General features: G+C 46.7%; 1 protein-coding gene across 4 annotated transcripts in view; it reads left to right on the forward strand.

The window, feature by feature from the left end:
• LOC125706042 (FERM domain-containing protein 5) overlaps positions 1-15,138 on the forward strand; it is a 91,371-nt gene that overhangs the window by 40,627 nt on the left and 35,606 nt on the right. The window lies entirely within an intron of this gene.

Genomic DNA, 15,138 nt, shown 5'->3' on the forward strand with positions numbered 1-15,138 from the left:
GGGCAGCCGGCGCTCCCATAGGCTCAGATGCCGTCTAAGCTGTGATTGGCTGCTCCTCTCTCAGTGCACCTGCTTGTGCCCTCAGAGTGACTCCACTGTGCTGTTGCAGCTCTTGGGTGGATCACTCAGCCAATCCAACGTGTCTGATGATACCTGGACAGCGTGGGAGCACTTTAGTGTACTGGCCGTGTCGGTTTTATACATGACCGACGCTCGGACCTGCCCTGTACCATGTGGCATCAGCTGATCTGTCATATTCTGCGATCGGGGGCAGCGGACATTAAGAGGAAGGGACAGCCTTCAGTCTCTCAGCACAGCCCCCTTTGCTGTTCACGTTACTTATCACTGCATGTCCCCTGCATCACTCTGCTCCCTGCTTTTAATTCACTTATGCCCCATATCCACGATGCACTGTTTGTTGGACTTTTACATTCAGTGCCTTTTTACATAAGCAATTAATATAATGTCTTTACTTTCAATTTTTTTTTCCTTTCTGATTGTGTTTAAGTCAAGAGGGCACCTCTTAATCTCTTTCATTTTAATCATCTATCCATCCATCCATCCATCTTCCACACCGCTTATCCTACTGGGTCACGGGGGGTCCGGAGCCTATCCCGGAAGCAATGGGCATGAGGTAGGGAACAACCCAGGATGGGGGGGGCCAGCCCATCGCAGGACTCGAACCCGGGGTCCCAGAGGTGTGAGGCAACAGTGCTAACCACTGCACCACCATGCCACCCCTCCTTTTAATCAGCTTCATTAAAATAACTTTTTGTGAAATTAAATTTTTCTGTATCTTTTTGGGGGGAGAATAGAATGGGTCAGAGTAAAAGGGAATGTGTTCATCTTACAGGTGACTGCGGCCAATGTGTTTAATGGCACGAAACTAATACGGTTCTGTGTTATTAAGATGTTTTTGTCTGCGAAGCGAATCAACTCGGCGAGGATGATGTGGAGGGGAAGAGATCAGTGCTCAGCTATGGAAATTCTTGTAGTTCGCCCAGAATCTACAATTGGCCGCCAATGACGCTGTAACAGCCGTGAAGCATACAGTAAATGTCTTTGGCAGGTGTGTGTGTGTGTGTGTGTGTTGGGGGGGTGGTAAATATCAGTCAAAATCCTTTGGACGCACATATCCATAGAAAGGTTTAATTGTACTATTCATAATTGTACAATTTTTAAATAATTATAAAGACATATAAAAGACTAAAATAGCATATGGAATTATGCACTAACCAAAAAAAGAATTAAACAAAAATATTACATTTTTGGAGTAAGGGGGCAGCTCGGTGGGTTGGAACTCTGAAGGTTGTAAATCCCATGATCCCACCACTGGGCCCTTCAGCGAGGCCTTTAGCCCCAGTTGCTCCAGGAATTGGCCAACCCTGCAGTCTCCTCTACGCCGGTTTCATGAGGTGGCCTCCTGAGATGCTTTGCCTGCTGTCCTGAAGGAGGTTCCACATATGCTAAACACTCACTGGCCACTCTTCCTTCACTTTCTGATCAAACTCCTCCAAAACTAATTCTATGTTTAGGTGAGATGGCCAGGTCACTGTCATCATCCTTTATATGGAGCTTGTTGTGCCCAACCTTCAATGGTACTGTTACTGTATGTTACGTTGTGGAGGCCAAATGTCCCCACAATGTGATAAAAATCTGTTATTTTGACATCGCAGGGATAAACTTTTCGGTCCTCAGAAGTGGAAGCTCAATTTTATAAAAATCTGTGGCTCCAATCAAAAAACTAAAAATGCCAATAGTCTTGTATTTTGTTTGGTTATTCATGGTTAAGGTTAGGGCTGGGTAGGGTTTAAGGTAATCATTGTTGGGATTAGGGTTTTTCCCCATAGTTCCTGCAAAGATATGAATATGTGTGTGTGTGTGTGTGTGAGAGAGAGAGAGAGAGAGAGAGAGAGAGAGAGAGAGAGCACTGGGGACAGTATGTGCTTCACTGGCTCAGTGCCCGTGATTGGAAAGCCAGTGGTTTTAATCCCAAGGTCGGCAGTTAGAGGCCCTTAACCCCCAGCTCCAGGGGTGCTGCATGGTAGCTGACCCTGCACAGTGACCCCCAAGCTCGCTCTCTCAGAAGGGGCCACTCGGTTGATCCTTTTTACAGTCGCCACCCTCTTCTCCCTCGACAATGGACAACTGCACCATCAAAAAAATGGGGGGAGGGCTGATCATGTGAATGTGTTCTACTCTTGCTGTTCTGGTTATGGGCCCGTATATAGGATCATGATGCCTCTCGAACGTTAATCACCGACTTGAAGCCCGTATCATTATTCAGTCGTACTGCCAGCCATCCTACTGCCATGACTGGTGTCTTTGGGGACTTTATCTGCAACCTTCGAGAGCCATCATGTCAAATGATTGATTCCCGCCTTATAAAAGCAGCCCGTTAGCCCCAGACTGGTGTTGTACATTTTCCATTCTGTATTAACTGCAACCTGAAACTCAGACAAGTTAGGATTTGGACTAAAACGGATGTTTCGTCTAATCCAAATGTGTGTACTAGGTTAGTGCTCCAGTTCTGGTTCAGTGGTAGGAATCACTTGTGTGGTTTTGAAGGTCACATTGGCAAAGTAAATCAGTCTCAGAGGGTGGATTTAAAACATAATCGTTCTAACTGCATCTCTGATGCTTTTTACTGAAGCACGGGTGTGTTTTGTCTGTCACATATTGTACCAATTGATGCCACACGATATGGGGGTTTTATATAACTGAAAATGACACTGACGTTATTATCCTCGGCTGTTTCCCAGCGTAATCAGAAGAGCATGTTCTGCCCTCGTCTGGCTGTCGTCTCTCCCGTCACGCTACAGGCTGAGGACGTTCATTACGTCCTTCACAAACATGCAGCCCTTTGCTCCAGCTGCTGGACTTCGAGGGGTGCCATTGCTTGTTTGGTAGACCTTTGGAATCCATTTGCGACAAATGTTTGTCGCCGGGGAAACGCCGAGCGCTGATCACCATCTGGCCAATCAGTGCCGACGCATCCTGGGGGGCGTGGCTTTCATCATCTCCTGACTGCAGGAAGCAGAAACGCTCATGTTAGACAGTGTATCTCAGCTCAGTTCTCAAGTAACCCCCAGATATCTCATATTTTTGCTCTCGCCCAGCTCACAAGACACCTGTACCAGATATTTGATGTTCTTGATTGACTGGTTCTTCCTTGATTGTTCCGGTGTCCTGGGCGGGACCAAAATGTTTACCGGCTGTGGGTCCTTGAGGACCGGACTGAGAAACACTACACTCGACAGCCATATCATGACCTATATTTTTAAATATTTCAGTAGCTAAGGCTTCAATAATGAAGTAATTTCTTCCCTGATTCGTTATGAAACATGATCATGGGACTGAACTCTTAGGTTTTAAGGGTCCCCATGCTAAGTGAGTTTTGCATCCTGTTATTGTTGGGCACTAAGCTGATCAGACTGGTGATTGGGCGATGACCTAATGTTGTGCAGCAGATGACAAACCGCGTCACGTTTCCCTTGGGCTGCCTTGTCTCATACGATTTAATAACTCCATGCAAATGTCCCAGGGCGGTTTCCACAGAGTACAGTCCCGAAAAGATAAAAAAAATAAATAAATAAAAATTCACCCAAGTGGCCTATTGTTTTTCGATGCAAAATACTATGGGTGTGAAGAAGATGATAATTTTTTTAAATAGCTAGAGAGACAGAGCTGCTTAAGGAGCTCGGTTCAGAGCCGACCTCATGGGAAAAGCAGACCAAGGTTAAGGGACGCATCCCTGATAAAACCGTCCTTTTAGTTTTTTGTGTGTCTTGCTCCCCACAGAATAATGTCTCCAAGAATAATTTGTTATGTGTTATCTTGACCTTGAGAAGTATGTGGATCTGGCAGTTAAAACTTTGTGCCCGTGACCGGAAGGTCGTCGGTTTAAATCCTTATGTCATTTTTGGGTTTGAACAAGGTGCTTTGCCCAAGTTGATTCAGGGACTCTGTGTGCTGGCTGAGCCTGTGCTCTGACCCCAAAACCTGCTCTTACCTGTTATTATGTCTGTGTGTCTTGGGCAAGATGAGATGTGCAAGAACTACCCAGCTTCCGCATAACCTTGAACAAGGTGTCACTATTACTGTTACATACTGTCCCCGAATTATGAATGGATTCCATTCCAAAAGACGTGAAAATTAAAGTATGTCGGAACAGGATAATCTCACAGACTTTTAGGTGTGAGAATGAGACTGGGAGATGTGTGTGAGGCTGGGATGGTCACACTGCCACACAGTGCAGTATTTTCCTGTGACAGCTATTGTACAGCGTGTAGCGCATGCAGGTAGTGTAGCACTGCTGGGCATATGGCCGCCCGAAAATCACATGCATTTACATATATTTAAAAAATTCTTCATTCATATGTGATCCTTATTATTTGACATTTTATTAGTGGTCCAAGCAGCATAGCTGCTAACATCTCTATTGTCCTTTAAATGCCCAAATTAATCTTCCTCTGAATGCCGCTCAAGGGGGATGTGACTGTCCAGATACCGTCAGTGACCTTTATGGTGGAATGGCAAACCTGCAGACCCCCCCCCCCAACCTCACATGCACCCATGGAACTGACATTGATAAGTTAGTCTTCTCCAGAATGAATGACAGATTCTATAAATGCTGGAGACACAGTCTCAGTGGACGCACGGCCCCACGCCCGGACCGGGAGAGAGGTCTCAGTGGTCGCACGGCCCCACGCCCGGACCGGGAGAGAGGTCTCAGTGGCCGCACGGCCCCACGCCCGGACCGGGAGGGAGGTCTCAGTGGCCGCACGGCCCCACGCCCGGACCGGGAGAGAGGTCTCAGTGGCCGCACGGCCCCACGCCCGGACCGGGAGAGAGGTCTCAGTGGATGCACGGCCCCACGCCCGGACCGGGAGAGAGGTCTCAGTGGTCGCACGGCCCCACGCCCGGACCGGGAGAGAGGTCTCAGTGGCCGCACGGCCCCACGCCCGGACCGGGAGGGAGGTCTCAGTGGCCGCACGGCCCCACGCCCGGACCGGGAGAGAGGTCTCAGTGGCCGCACGGCCCCACGCCCGGACCGGGAGAGAGGTCTCAGTGGATGCACGGCCCCACGCCCGGACCGGGAGAGAGGTCTCAGTGGCCGCACGGCCCCACGCCCGGACCGGGAGAGAGGTCTCAGTGGCCGCACGGCCCCACGCCCGGACGGGAGAGAGGTCTCAGTGGCCGCACGGCCCCACGCCCGGACCGGGAGAGAGGTCTCAGTGGTCGCACGGCCCCACGCCCGGACCGGGAGAGAGGTCTCAGTGGTCGCACGGCCCCACGCCCGGACCGGGAGAGAGGTCTCAGTGGTCGCACGGCCCCACGCCCGGACCGGGAGAGAGATCTCAGTGGCCGCACGGCCCCACGCCCGGACCGGGAGAGAGGTCTCAGTGGCCGCACGGCCCCACGCCCGGACCGGGAGGGAGGTCTCAGTGGCCGCACGGCCCCACGCCCGGACCGGGAGAGAGGTCTCAGTGGCCGCACGGCCCCACGCCCGGACCGGGAGAGAGGTCTCAGTGGATGCACGGCCCCACGCCCGGACCGGGAGAGAGGTCTCAGTGGCCGCACGGCCCCACGCCCGGACCGGGAGAGAGGTCTCAGTGGCCGCACGGCCCCACGCCCGGACCGGGAGAGAGGTCTCAGTGGCCGCACGGCCCCACGCCCGGACCGGGAGAGAGGTCTCAGTGGTCGCATGATACATCCAAGCAAACCCAGCCTCTGCTGTCTGAGGAAGGTCATGAGGATGTTGGGGTTAATGCTATTTATCTGAGCTTTAAGGATCATAAAACTAGTGAAGATCTTAGATGGACAATTTTGGAAGCATATTGTCACTATGTGAAAGCAGAGAGCGTCGCAGACGCGTTTTAATACCGAACAAATGGACGATTGTTTTGTACTGCATGGCTTTTTACGATTGCATTGTTAGTTTCTGTTCCCAGCGTCAGGCCTGTCACATGTCATTGTATCTTTCAGAAATCATTGTTGTTATGCAAAGAGATGAGAAAATCAACGGGACAAAGAAATGAACGGCGGGGCTGGAGCAGGTGTGACTTTTCCCATGATGCTTTGCCTAGTCTCAGAGATTGAGGTTTGCTCCACAGTTAGTCCAGAGAAGAATCAGATACCAGCTGCAATGCTGGCCCAACGTCTGCTACTGTTTAGGACATAATTATTCCTTATTCTTTATTTATTACATTTAAATTCTAGTCATTTAAGATACTGATTTTTATGCAAAGCAAAAGCCTTATGCAGCAGAGGGGAATGGCAGCATCATTTGTGCATCACCAAGGCATGGCTTGTTAGAACACAGTCCTGTTATTTTTTTTGCTGACAAACTGAAAATACTGAGTTTTTGCATCCCCTTAAAAATCCCTTCCTACAAGGTGCACTGTCTAGTTATTGCATTTCTTATCTACTATGGAATAGGTCTGCATGATTTTTGAACTGGGGGCGGCATGGTGGTGCAGTGGTTAGCACTGTTACCTCACACCTCTGGGATCCGGGTTCGAGTCTCCGCCTGGGTTACATGTGTCCGCTTTCCCCCCACAGTCCCAAGACATACTGAGGCTAATTGGAGTGACTAAATTGCCCATAGGTGTGTGTGTGTGTGTGTGTGTGTGTGTGTGTGTGTGAGTGAGTGACTGGTGTGTGAGTGTGCCCTGCGAACCCCATCCTGGGTTGTTCCCCACCTTGTGCCCATAGCTTCCGGAATAGGCTCTGGACCCCCCACAATCCAGAAGGAAAAGCAGTTTGGAAAATGGATGGATGGATGGATGGATGGATGGGTTTTTGAACTGTGATCTGGATGTGTTGTAAAAATCTAGACCAAGATTTTGTTTTAACCATCTAGTTGAGTACTGTGTGACTGTGACTCTTTATACTCAACTGGTTTTTTGGAGCAAAATCTTGGCCTGGATTTTTACTTTCTGGATCTGAACTTTCCACCTCAGTTTGTATCCATCAGGGAAATAATTAATTTGCACATAGAAAGGTAGCATTTAGAAGCATCCAAGCGATGCTTGGGATGCAGAACAATGTATGTTCTAGTTTGATTCTGTATTGGGGCATCGAATAGTTTGAGTTTTGATGCAGTTCATGAAGTATGTTAATGCTTTATTTGTTCATGGACTGATTTGTACATCAGCTGTGCACTACTGAACTCTTAAATATGTCTCATAACATTTGTTGTCAGAATTTCCACCAGCTTTAACCTGAGTCTGGACTGTGAAGCAGCTCAGTAGAGTAGATGTGAGTCATACCTGTGTGCATTAATAGTTATGATGTCACTTTATTCTCAAATGAAGCCATTGATGTGCCTGATATTTGCCTGTTTTTTCCCCTAACATTTTAAAATATTCAGTAAAAACTATCAAAAAACTTTTCGCTCTAACAAACCTGATCTGTACTTTGTTAGGGTGGACGGTTAGAATTTAAAATTGGTCTGACAACAGTGACCTAAGGGCAGTGAAATTACCTCTGATTAAGTTGCACTTTAAATAAGCTCCCAATCTAATAAAATAGAATTTTCTCTTTAGCTCCTGAAATGCAGCCTCCACTTTAGATAACATGCTTTTGCCCTATTAACAAAGGGCATTCTGGCAATTCATAAATTACTCCTTGCACTGGAGAATATACTCGTTCAATTTGTGTCTTGGGGGAGGTTTAGTTCTACCGCATTATGTGTACTGCTTTGGTAATATCCTGTAATAGTTTGTTTTTTTAGGGAAGTCTGGGGGATATGGTTGTTCATTACTGTAAACCTCTCCTCTCTCTTTGTTACAATGCTAGATTTTTCATATATTTTAAACATCCGTTATAAACAAACACAGCCAATGTCCTCAGAGCACAATATATTTAGTGTGGTAGGGCTGTCCACCGAATTACCATAGAAACGATGGCAAATTCCGTGGCATCTGGGCTCCTTTGATACTGATTTTACTACTTCGGATTATTTAACAACCCGTCATCATGGGCATTCAGTAACTCAAAGGCTGCAACAAAGACCATAAACCCATGTCCACATATGGTCACGGGCAAGACGGTACCTGCTCAGATTCTCATTTGATTGGCCTTCCTCTAGTAGGGCGGGGCTGCGCATCTGGAATGACTAATGGCTTTAAGGCTTTGTATTTAGGGCTTGTTGGTTGTCCTTGGTGACTGTGGGATTTCAGTGCTATAAAATACAGGGAGGTTCAATGCAGGTCTGGTTCAAACTGTAAAGTGGGTGTGTGTCTGTTTCACGTTTTTAACGCAATCAAAATATCAGTCCGTCAGTCTTAGTAGGGAATCAGCTTCAGATTCAGTTTTACACGTTCAGCTGTTTACCGTGTGCATCAGAAGGACCCTGTATGTAATCCATCACACCCAAGTCCTTGACAACCAGGCCACCTGCCTCACTACACAATACGCATCAGTACCAAGATTACCCCCACTGACAGGGTCTAGCTTTTCCCACTCCCTTTTCAGCGTGTCCCCTTTTTACCAGAACACTTCTCTTCCACTCTGACGTAGCCTGAGGTGTCGCGTCTCCCACCTTACAGGTCAGTAAGCTTCACATCTTAGGTTACTTTGTGTAAAGTAACGCATCTTGGTGACGCACATGAATCAGATGGTGAAGCTTTTGGGTGTTTCTCTCGTGCAACATGAGCCTTCAGACCCTCACATAACAGCAAGGAAAATGGAGGAATCCGAGCGTGCTCCTCTTTTATGGAGGTCTTCACAAAAATTTGTGCTTCATTCAGCCACCCCAGGGGGAGGAAATGTTGCAGTAAATTGATGTTCTCTGTTGATGGGTAGAAGAACACATCATGCTTTGTATTCTGGTTCTAAATCTATATAGGGTACAAAATTATTTGCTATTAATTGCTCTCTAGTTAAACTGACAATTTAAATTTTACGTCCAGAGCTTTCTGCTGCTCTCATTTGGAGGAACACGGCTCTCTCTTCTGCATGCCAGCAAACAATAATGAAGTCCTGGACCAGCATGAAAATTTTAGGTCCAGATTGAGACTGATTTAATTATCGTGCCCAGTGTAGAATGTTAATGGCGTTCATCTGTCACGGTGGCGGAAATTCATAGCAACTCTAAGACTTCCAAGGATAAAGATTTTCAACTTTGCGGAACCTTTTTATTTTGAAGAAGGAGTGACGGTAACAGGTTCTGCCTCGGTGCTCTTCCTTCAGCAACGGGGCCGTCTGCCTTTTTGGTTCTCAGTGTGTTGTCAGAATATCCTACCGCTTTAACCTGAGACTGAACTGTGAAGCAATTCACGCAGTGTAGATGCAGGCAGAACCTATGCGTATGAATACCGATTCTGTCACTTAATTTGTAGATGAATCCATTACTGTGTTTGATAGTTGTCTGTAGTCACGGTTCACAGACTTGCCACGTTTTGGGTGGTTGAGACTCCTTGGGACACATTTGCAGAAATGCTGCGGGGGGCAGCTTTTTCACCGGGGTTGTTGTTCTACTCAGAAAGAATCGCTGAGTCATCGTGCTTGTGTAAGGTTCACTTTTCCACCTAGGAGTGACACCGCATGGCTTGCAGTAGGGTTTATGGTCCAAAAAACATACCACCAGCCATTGTTATTAGCCAATGAGAGGCTATTTTAGGCCTTTGTGGTTCAATGAATTAATCACTTATTTTTGTGGCCCAATGAGAACCACTGGCTTTTGTTGTTCAATAAGAGATGATTGTTGGCTTCTGTAGCCCAATGACTCATTCTTAGGTGGTACAACATACAGTAAACTCATTACTGAAAGTTCAGCAAAAACTTGGCTTGCGTTATGGTCGATGTGGCTCCTGTACCCCCTGCGGGAAGGATTCCGTGTTGGTGAGCTATTCTGTCTCTTGCACGTAGCCTAGCTGGTCATCCTGATGTTTGGGCTTGATGTGCTCTGACAGTACCACTCTCAGCGGAGGTAGTCTCACATCCACCTTGCTGTGACATTGGGCCCTAAATTTGCGCACCCGTTCTATGCTTCTGCTGCCATCTAAGGGCATTTTGCTGCAGTATTTCGCCTGGTTCAGTGGTACAGCAGCAGACCCTTGGGACTCAAGGAGAAAATCTTTAGTTTTAAGGCAATTAATGCACAAATAGCTGTTGTTTACTGTACAGAACATTCTGTTATTATCAAGCATCCACCTGATCTTACTTTTGCATGTCAAGATAGACGTGTGCTTAGAGGAATCTGTAACAGACATTAAATACAGCCCTGGAAGGTAATGAGGTAAGACTGTGCCATCTTGTATGCAGAAAAGAATGCAGTAATTCAAATGTGTTGTACGCATTGTGCCTTAGATCTAGAGTGCTAGATTCAGGCCTCAGGTTGCCTTTTGTAACTGGCTGGTAAACCCCAGTTAATCTCTTTGCTGTTCTCTGCATGTTTGAATTCTCCCCGAATCCCTGAGCATCTCATCATTGTGACTGAATTTCCTCATCAGGCTGTGCAGCTGGCCAGCAACAGGAGAAATATTCCGGTGAGTGTGGCGCAGAACGGTGAGTGTGATTAGCTTCACATACCGAAGGGGTCCGTTAAGCGACGTCGTTCCCTGGGTGTCCCATTAAAGCGTATGGGAAGGGTGCGCTGGAGTACGGGCCGACACTGCGGAGCGTCCCCTCCGAGGCCCCCCACGCCCCCTGGGGGAGGCGCAGCCAGATCTGCCCGGGTTCTGCGTCACAGTGTCTCCCGGTCCTGTTGCGTGTTTATTCAGTGCGCTGTGCTCATCTGCAGATGTCTGGCTGCTCGCTTGCCAGCGTGTGCATTCCAGGTCTAAAAAAAGACCAATGCAGCCCAGGATCCCACAGAGAGCCTCGCTCAGGTACTTTCTGCTACGAAGCAGTCTGAGGAAACATCTATTTATTCTTTGCGAAAAACGAAGGTGCCACTCTATAAAAACTTCACAGGATTCTCTGGAAATACAACAGTTGGTGCTCCGTAAACAGCACATAGGCGGATCTACAAAGACCATAAGCTGCTGCTTTTACCCCGTAGAGGGTACGTTCTTCACGAAGACCATACAAGTTGTTCTACAAAGACCACAAAGATGCTATTTATATCACATAGACGGTGCTCCATTAGGACCATATGGGCATGTTGTTCTCTGAAATACAGCAAGACATTTTCCACAAAGACATCCACGGAATCTAGTGATGCCTCTTAACTTTCTGCCAGTTATGATTAATGAAGCTCTGGAAGTATCCCTGTGAAAATTAGTCATTACAGACCTGGACCCAGTCAGAAATAATTTTAGACCAGAAATAACTTCATTAAGTTAAACAAGTCGCTCCTTATATAGGACCAGGCGTCTGTGTAATGCTGAATGTACTGTTATTCTTGATCGATTGATGTACTTCAGCAATGATAACTATATTGAATTTATTGTCCTGTCTGGATTTTGCAGCGCACCCTGACCGCTCTCCATCAGCTGTGTTACCTTTCCTTTCTTAACCCAGATTCTTTCTGTCGTCTTTTTCCACTTAAATGCTATTGAGTGCAACATATTTTATCATTTTAAAGGAGCAAACTCAGTTGGATCTTGCTGTATTTTCCCTTCAGCCCTGCCCACCAGCCGTCCTTATTAGAGCTCCTACAGGGAGGTGACAGTGGAAGTAAGTGTGGTCAGCGATGGAGTCGGTGCTTAGATGTTTCCTTCTTATCCTTCCGAGGGCAGCACTGGAAATTGTTCGTTAGCCAAAGAGCCCAAGAGGTCTGCGGGTGGGAAGAACCATCATTATTCTCTACAGTGTCTGAATATCAAAAGACAAAGTATTTGACTTAGAAGCTAAAGCCTGAGTACAAGCTTCTGTGAAGCTCCAATATGGTCCAATTGTCTGGTAGGGTTTCCTACTTAACTGCAAATAACAGGCTTCACTTGCGTGAACTTGTGCCACCCTCCGTCGTTAAGGCAATGGTGAAACGCTCAGGATGCTTGCTGTCATGGTTCTGGGGCCGATCCGTATTCTATCCTATTTTCGCCTCTGTAGATGACCCAGTTAATGTCTGGCTAGCTTGCATATCTCCCAGTTTTTTTGGTTTGATGATGTTTGTGGGAATCCTCAGTGCTCCTGGGGGAGGAGCTCTGTCTATGGCACAGACAGTCTCTGCTCTATATGCTGAGAGGTGTTCACTCCATGATCTACGCCCAGGCACTGTTTTCCTGCTTGGCACATTCTGTAGCACTCAGATGGGAAGTACCTTTAAATCTGTTTGTATCATTCATTATCTGTCTTTATATTCATGGACTGTTTACAGGTTGCCTAATGTGAGCCCCAAACTACAGACAGCAATATCTTTCTGCCAGCATTGCGAATGCCTGGATTAATTCAGGATCACGTTTGCTGTACCCTCTGTTACCACGAATAGGCTGGCTTTTTAGCATATCCAGTGATTGGTTTATTTAAGGGGCAGCATGGTGGTGCAGTGGTTAGCACTGTTGCCTCACACCTCCGTGACCCAGGTTCGAATCTCTGCCTGGGTCGCATGTGTGTGGAGTTTGTATGTTCTCCCCATGTCATCGTGGGGTTTCCTCTGGGTACTCCGGTTTCCCCCCACAGTCCAAAAACATGCTGAGGCTTATTGGACTTGCTGAATTGCCCGTAGGAATGCATGTGAGAGTGAATGATGTGTGAGTGTGCCCTGTGATGGGCTGGCCCCCCATCCTGGGTTGTGCCCATTGCTTCCGGGATAGGCTCCGGACCCCCCGTGACCCAGCAGGATAAGCAGTTTGGACAATGGGTGGATGGTTTATTTAATATTACATTTTATCATTAATCTATAACGGGGCATGCAAATTATATTATGAAGCTGATGGAATTTTTTAATCCCTTCCTGTGGATTCTTGTCAGTTACATTAATCTGTGTTGATTCTGTTTTTGTCAGGTTTGCGTTCATTAATCAGAGACACCTCAAAGTGTTACATACAGTAGCACAAATCTCATGGAAGGTCATGTTCTTAACATCTGTGGAAATCTGCCATTATAGAAAAAAATACATAAGATATTGTATAATGCTTGGGCTTAATCTCCTGACACATTAATCATGTATCCAACCATAAATATCATTGGATCATTTCTTTGACGTTGCGGGGATGATGATGATGTAAGTGGCGAATATTTCGTAATATAGATTCATGTGATCTTATTACTTTTTGAGTAAAGACGGACTATTGGACAGCAAAGTAGTGTGTAGGGATGTCGAGTGGCCCTTTATGGTCCATTCTAAAGATTACTGGGATCTGTTTGGTGGGAGCTGTGTAACAGTAGACCTGAGAGTATTGTGTACAGGCTTACCTTCCTCGCAGCTATCTAATGTTTCAGGAATGATGCCATGCTGAGGTGCCTGTTCTTCATTTTCCTCCAGCTGAAGTTCCTCTGACCTGGCCTGTCTGTCATCATCGCTGGCCATGGCTTGTTCCTTGGCTGAGGGCATATTTCACAGCTGTTGTCTAAGAAGATCACTGAAGAGCATATTTGGGCTTATTTAGCTTTATTTTAATCCCGTAAACTCCCCAAACTCACAGCACATTCTCACTGATACCTCCCGGCCTGCAGTAATGCGCCTCATGGGAATCATTTGCGTGTGTTGTTGTGATTTGACAGAAATATGATGTATGTCAAGACTGTTCTTTTATTGCCAGGATTCTTCTCATATCTACCTTCATTCATGTACTGCCTGCTCTGCCAGTGTTGCACAAAACTGAACTGTTTGGCCTAAATTCCTCCTCCCTCGCATCTCTGTTGCCACCTCGCTGCTAAGTTACCAGTTATCCATATTGCCGCACCCAACTTACTGCCTGCCAGTCAGCACTTGCTAACCTGGATCGTCCGAAACATTCCCTCACGCCTGTCTCTTGTATATTGAAATGTCTTCATTTATATCTGTTATTGCACCTTGCACCAGACCAGAGCCTTTGTGTAACATGCTAACTTGCTCATTTTGAAGGCTTCCTGTCACCCTACACAGCTACTTTCCTCCCTTTTCTCTTGAGGCAGACAGGAAAGGACCTGAAGCACTCAGTCCATAAGGTTCAGGGATTCTTTAGCTTGCCCGCATTCAATTAGGTTACTCAGCAAACGCTAATTGCATAACAAATCCTGCTACAGATGACAATTCAACTTAGCTCTTGCACACGTACCCGCTGACTTTGTCTGGGCTGGTGTTAATCTTATTTAATGCCGCCTGCTGTAGTTATTGTCTTGCAATTATTATATTTATTTAGCATTGAGACTTGCAGGAAGTAAAAATGTTATTGAGCCATGAAAAAAAAGACCTTTTGATTTCCAAAATGGTTTATTTAAACTTTTTATTCTTTTTTTTTTCTGCTGACGGTAACATCTCTGAGAATTGTGACATTATCGAGATGGAGAACCTTACAGTATGTGCTTTGCTGCTCCAGAGGTATCTCCTCTAAAGCTTGAAGTTTGATCTCCTAGCAGGACTTCCTTTGACAAACAGGAGACAAACTACGATCCATAAAATAACCCTGTGGAAGGTATCAAAAAAAGAGTAACATCCCAGAAATAGGGTTACTGGGACCCACGCCAGGAGCCAGGCCTGGAGGTGTTGCTTGGCAGTGAGCGCCTGGGGGCCAGGCCACCCACATAGTCCAACTGGGCTGCGAGAAGTCATCTTGTGGGCTCAGCACATAACGGCGAGGTGCAGTGTCGTTTGGGCTGCAAGCATGACTGAGAAGGACTCATGGATCACACCTTGGCAATGAATAGCAGATTTGGAAACATGGAGTGTTACCTTTATGGTAGGATAGGAGCCTGGGGATGGAAAGGTATCGACTGGATGTAATCAGTTTTACCTTCACATAGAGTGTAAACCAGACTTCTTGATCAGGGCTGGAGTCTCTTCTTCTCTGAAGGGCCTGAGGCAGGGATACTCGGAAGTACCCGGGCTGTGGGCTGAGCAACTGGAGTTTTCCCAATGGACAATAGGGTTTCCTCTATGTGACTCTGAGTTGTACAGAGGAGAACTTGCACCGAATGGTAATTCGGAGGATGCATCTGTCTTCAAGAAAGTTGATGAAGAGCCTGAAAAAGTCAAACTGAAATATAGTTAAACTTTATGGTCATGCTAAGAGACTTCAGTGCACATACTGTAGGGGGATGACG

Source organism: Brienomyrus brachyistius, chromosome 13 (assembly GCF_023856365.1).
Source record: "Brienomyrus brachyistius isolate T26 chromosome 13, BBRACH_0.4, whole genome shotgun sequence".
Taxonomy (NCBI): Eukaryota; Metazoa; Chordata; class Actinopteri; order Osteoglossiformes; family Mormyridae; genus Brienomyrus; species Brienomyrus brachyistius.